This window comes from Leptonychotes weddellii, chromosome 4 (genome assembly GCF_054177405.1).
Source record: "Leptonychotes weddellii isolate Sample4059 chromosome 4, ASM5417740v2, whole genome shotgun sequence".
In the NCBI taxonomy this organism is placed as follows: Eukaryota; Metazoa; Chordata; class Mammalia; order Carnivora; family Phocidae; genus Leptonychotes; species Leptonychotes weddellii.
Window position 1 is genome coordinate 28,775,785 of NC_138372.1, and position 5,706 is coordinate 28,781,490.

At 45.6% G+C, this 5,706-nt stretch overlaps 1 long non-coding RNA gene across 2 annotated transcripts; it reads left to right on the top strand.

The window, feature by feature from the left end:
• On the top strand, positions 1–4,462 carry LOC145721247 (uncharacterized). Of its 2 annotated transcripts, none has more exons than XR_014144832.1 (3): positions 1–631; positions 1,348–2,122; positions 3,441–4,462. It is a non-coding gene; the product is annotated as an uncharacterized LOC145721247 (long non-coding RNA). The 2 variants fall into 2 exon arrangements; XR_014144831.1 differs by having other exon boundaries at positions 5–631; positions 1,642–2,122; positions 3,441–4,458.
• Positions 4,463–5,706: the final 1,244 nt, after the last annotated feature.

Consider the following 5,706-nt stretch of genomic DNA (forward strand, 5'->3'; position numbering starts at 1 on the left):
GACGGCGGGGCGCGGCGGGAGGACTGAGGCGTCGGGCGACCCGGGGCTGCGGCCCACGAGGCGGGGCGGCGGGTGGAGCCGGCCGCCGGCGCCGGCCCGGCGTCACAGCGACAGCCCGCGAGGTGTATCCTCGTCCGCGTCTGCGGGAAGCGGGGTCGGGGCAGCCCTCCCACTGCGGCCCGCGGAGACCCCCTCCCCGGCGCGCGGCCGCGGAAGGCCGCCAGGGAGGGCGGCGGCGTGATGCGGTGCGGCGGCGGGCCTTAGGCCGGCTCCGCGGGGAGCCGAGAGAAACCCCGCGTCCGAGGCGGAGGCCGAGGTCCCGCGGGGCTCCTGAAGGAAGCCTGCGGGAACGTGGGGCGTGTTTTGGAGAATCGTCGGTGAGCGGGGGCATGTGGTCTACGAAAGCTGGGGAAGAACAAAATCTGCTACCTCCCGGTCCTCTGAAGAGACACCCTGTGGCGCCGAAAGCCTCGGGAGCGAGCGCTCTTGCGGCCGCGTCCCTGATCCCAGCAGCGTCCAGGGCCGAGCTGGTGAGGCTTCGCGGGTCTGCAGCCTCTGTCCCGGGGAGGCACGGCCGGGAGCAGTGGGGAGGGCCAGCTTCCAAATGATGCTCGGAAGTTTCCCCACTTTGGTAACTAGACGTTTACTTTTATGTATTCGGGGCAGGTTATTTCCACATGCTCCAGCCCGCAGGATGCAGCTCCTTTTTGTGCATCGGGCGCAGCTTGGGGCCGGGTTGGGCGGGGGGGTGGGGGGAGGCGGAGCCCGTAAGCTACGTACCCTTCCTCACAAACTTCAGAAAGTTGAGCCAGCTCCCTTTGCACGGAACTCGGACTGTGCGTGGGGCCCCAGATGTGCTGGACCTGGTCGCTGCGGAGGCACCTGCTCAGATGTCGGGGGTGGGGGGCGGTTAGTTAAGATGATAGATTTGAGTTGTTTACAGATTTTCCTGCTACAAACAGTTCTGCAGTAGTCCTCATGATAAGAGTACTGTTATTTCCTCCGTCTGAACACATACCCCTCCCCCAATTTTAACATTTCTGAAACCAGGAGGCATCTTAACAGGTTAAAAGGACTTGCCGGCTGCTGGGCATGTGCGTGGGTGGGGATGTGTCTGGCGCTGTTTGGTCATGTGAAAATGCAGCTGTGTGATTATTCCATCACTTATGATACTTGAACTTTAAATTTAGATCTCTACTTATTTTTAAAAAGTAGCTTAAAAGATAATGCTGTGATGCAGCATTATAACAAAACTTTATAGTAATATTTATTAAGGGTTTTCTGTATGCCTGACGTTTCAATTAATATTACAGCCCTATAAAGTATAATTTTATCCCCATTTTATAGATGAAGAAACTGAAGCTCAGAGAGTTGAAGTGCCTTAGAGCTTTCAAGTACAAGTGTCAGGATTCCAACCCAAGTTGTCTGATTTCAAAACTTGCCCTCTTAACTCCAAAGCCTGTGTCCAGGCAAAAGATGCTTGCAGCTTACAAGGGGGGACGTCAAGGCAGCGCCCATGCTTGTTTGTATATCTTTGGCTGTTTGTGTTTGTGCGTATGGAACTGGGAGACAACCACATCCAAGAACATTGATTATACTTATTCCCACATTGATGCCAAATCTTTGTTTTTGGATCTTTAGCAGTTTAAAATATATTTCTGCAAGTTCTGGAGTTCTGGCTGTGTGGTGAATGCTTCTGGATCCCTCTTCTGCCTTTTGCTCCTCTAGAAGAATATAGAGGCATGCACTCAAACCTACTCAACTGGCTGCCTCCCAAAGGGGCAGTACTTAATTTAAGAGAGAAGTCAGTTTTTCAGAGTTAAAGTCATATCAGCCTCTAGGAGCCCCCAGCTTCTGGTACGACAGGGACACACCAAAGTCCTGAGGGCAGGAGATTGTGCTCAAAGGAGACGACACACCTGTGAAGGCTCTCAGTAGAGGTTCTGGCAGTTTACCTCACCAGAAGTGGACAAGCCCAGTTGGGTGGGCATCGTCATGCTGCAGCAGCTCCTGATCACCCTGCCCACGGAGGCCAGCACCTGGGTGAAGTTGCGCCATCCAAAGAAGGCCAAGGAGGGGGCGCCCTTGTGGGAGGACGTGACTAAGATGTTTGAAGGAGAAGGTGAGAATAGGCTGATGGAGGGGAATGGGGAAAGAAGAATTCTCAATTGTGTGTGAAAAGATAGGTACACACTTCACTGAGGTGGTCTCTTGGGGAGAAAATTGGGGGAAAGCAGGTCTTTGGGGTTCGGGCTTATGGCTTTTGGGAACGGGTTAGTGATGAGAGGAAGTGTTAGGCTCTGAGCATGGGCTCCTTGTGCCATGTGCCCATGCGTTCCCGTCTCCAGTCCTCAGGTACAGCACACAACAGTGTTCCCCACCAGTGGCTCCCAAGTATATGGGATTCGCAGACAGTGAGGTCAAGGTTTTCCACTCCCTAAAGCCCTCCCAAGGTCTTCCTTCATAAGTTTTGGTCATTTTGGCCGAAAGCCAGTGTTTTTCAAAAGGAACCATTCTTTCGGAGAGGAAGGAATGACATGCTTGATGACTCTCAATTTACAGGTGGTCAGTGGGAAACGTGTCCAAGATTACACATTATCTGGTGGTCTGGTCAGGACAGATGGACAGAGGAATTTGTGTGTCTCACACGGTCTCTTAGTTCATACCTTTAACACTTCAAGTCCAGCTGATATCTATTCTAGCTGTGTCAGGCAGGGACCTTGCTAAGCATCTTGACCGATTGAAAAATGAATGATGATCTCCAATGCTTATTGTTAATTGATGGAGATAAGACACATATCCAGATTAAAATAATAGAAGGTAGCTTAAGAAGATGCTATGGTAAACTTCTTTTTGAAGACAAGAGACGGGAAACATTCTTCTGATTGTATTTATTGGAGAAATTTTCACAAAGCAGATAGCATTGAATTGGGCCTTGAAAGATGTCTACGTTTTTTGTAGAAGATTTGGGGAAAGGGTACAGAAAAGAGTGCCTTGAAGAGTGGTTCAGAAATGGGGAATATGGGGAATATCCTGGTCTAACTGAAGGCTAAGAATGTGGTCAGTGTATGTGTAGGATGGATAAAGGATGGTGGATAGCAGAAACAAATGCTGGGAAAGGATGCTTCAGGCAAGTTGTAGAGCACCTTGAAGTCCATGGGAAGCGTTTGGATTTTTCTTTCTTGTCAGAAACCTTTGAACAGAGGAGTGGCCTAGATCTGTGCTTTTGGACCAGCGTTGACCATTGGGAAGTGTTAATGCCCAAAGCAATGCACTGCAGGCCCTCCTCGTTAAGGAGGCTCCGACTGCTCTGAGTTGCTCTAAGTGTCCCTCTCTGTGAATGTTTTGAGAGAAAAGCCATGTTCAGTAGATCTTCAGGCAATTTTTCTATTTGGGAGATTTGGGGAGATGCAAACCTCATAACTCTTTCCCTTCTTTAGCGCTGCTCTCTCAGGATGTTGATGAGACCCAGGAAGAAAGTTTGAAGGATGAAGTCACGTCTGGGTCCCCAGCAGCAGAATCCCAGGTGGGTTGGTTTCCTTTCATTTTCTTGACATGCTGTTTGTTTTTTAAGGCTTTAACTTGCCTTTTTTTTTTTTTCCTTTTAGTGTGGGGTGGTGTTGGGGCTAACAGGTTCAACATAGGGAGCTCAGTGCAAGCTGCTCTTATACAGAAACCTGGGCTGCAGTGGTGGCCATTCCCCTACTCATGGTGGCTTCCCTCCTATTATTAACTCTTGTTTGTGACCAACATCTAGATTTAACGCTGTGCTGATTTCCGTAGAGAAAGCAAAATGAGTGATAGAATTCTAGCCCCTAAAAACAAACACATAACCACTTGGAGTCTAAGATGTACATCAGGTTTTTTTTTTTTTTTTTAGTATTTTATACTCAGAAACAAGCTTTGTTAAGGAAGAAGAAGGTCCTGACATTCTTAAGTGCTGAACACATATCACTGCAGTGACCCTTAGTATAGTATTGGGAGCAGAGGTCAAACTGCAACTGAAGGAGAAGTGAATGGGGAAGAAATGGTCTGGCCACACGGCACACACGTTAGACAGGATGGGCAGTTCTCACGGGCTGTCCTCACTACTGCCTAGAAGCATAGGAGAAACAGGAGGAAAATTGTAGAATGAGTGAGAAAGGAAGACTATTAAAATGAGCTGTTATTCGATGACAGAGAGTTTTAAGTGAAAAGAACTGGGGTTCTGAAGTTAGATGGGACAGGATTTGAGTTTATCTCTTGTCTTTATTTGCTTGGTGATGGGGCAGTTTTTTCTAGCTGTTTACAATCCCACTTTCCTTAGCTGATTCAGATGCTGATTCCTTCTAGGATTGAAATGCATTTCAAAGTTACTTACAGCAATAGGGAAGAAGTTATAATAGTCTAATTATTTAAAGAGTTATCTCTACATTCCACTATCTGGAATTCCTCGCCTCTTGACATTTGTCAAAAACTGATGGGATTCTTAGTGCTAGGAAAAGATTAAATTTTTTAAAAATTGAGATACAATTTAAATATAGGAAAATACACTTAAGAAAGTGTATAGTTGTATTTTGGCATATATGTACACCCTGTAACCAAATATAGACCATTTCCACCATCTCAGAAAGTTCCCTCATGCCCCTTTCCAATCAAAACTGCTTTGTTCCCAGTAGAGAGTACATGGGATCTCTGTGTTATTTCTTACAACTGTACGGGAATCTATAATTATCTCAAAATAAAAAGTTTTAAAAAGAATTTATATTCTGCGGTTGGTAGGTATAGTGTTTCTATAAATGTCTGTTAGTTTCCGTTGGCTGATAGGTTGTTCAAATCTGAACCCTTGATACATTTTTGTCTACTTGTATCAATTACTGAGAAAGGAGTGTTACAATCTATATTGTGGTTTCGTCTGTATCTCCCTTTAGTTCTGTCAACTCTGCTTTAAGTTCTGTTATCAGATGCATTAATGCGTAGGATCGTTGCCTTCTTGATGAACTGACAGTTTATGAGATGTCTCTTCTTTATGGCTAGTGATATTCCTTCTCCTAAGGCCGCTCTGTCTGATTTACTATAGTTCCTCCAGTGTCCTTTTAGTTATAGTTTGTGTGGCATAGCTTTTTCAGTTCTTTTGCTTTTAACCTTATCTGTGTCTTTATATTTAAAGTGTGACCTTACATATAGCCGTGTCTTGCTTGTTTCGTGCATTTACAGTTACCATACTCGTTGATACAGTGGGATTTAAGTGTGTATTCTTGTTTTTTGTTTGCTGTTCACCCATCTTTGTTTCTTTGATCCTCTTCTGCTTCCTCTTGGATTGCATAGTTTTTTAGTATTCCACTTTATGTCCTCTGATGGCCTTTTAGCTATACTTGTTTGATTTGCTTTTAGTGGTTGTTCTGGCCATTACAATACAGGTTTTTAACATATCACAGTTGAATTAATATTATACTGTTTCACATATGGTATGAAAGCCTCATATTTCCATTTATTTTTTCCCATTCTTTGTATATTGTTATCATACATTTCACTTTACATGTTATAAGCCCCACAGTACATTGTTCTTATTTTTATTTTTTTATTTTTAAAAAAGATGTATTTATTTTAGAGAGAGAGACTGTGCACGTGTGAGCGAGCGGGGGGAGGGGCAGAGGGAGAGAGAATCTCAAGTAGGCTCCCCATTGAAAGCATACTCCCCTCTTATTTTTATTTATTTATTTATTT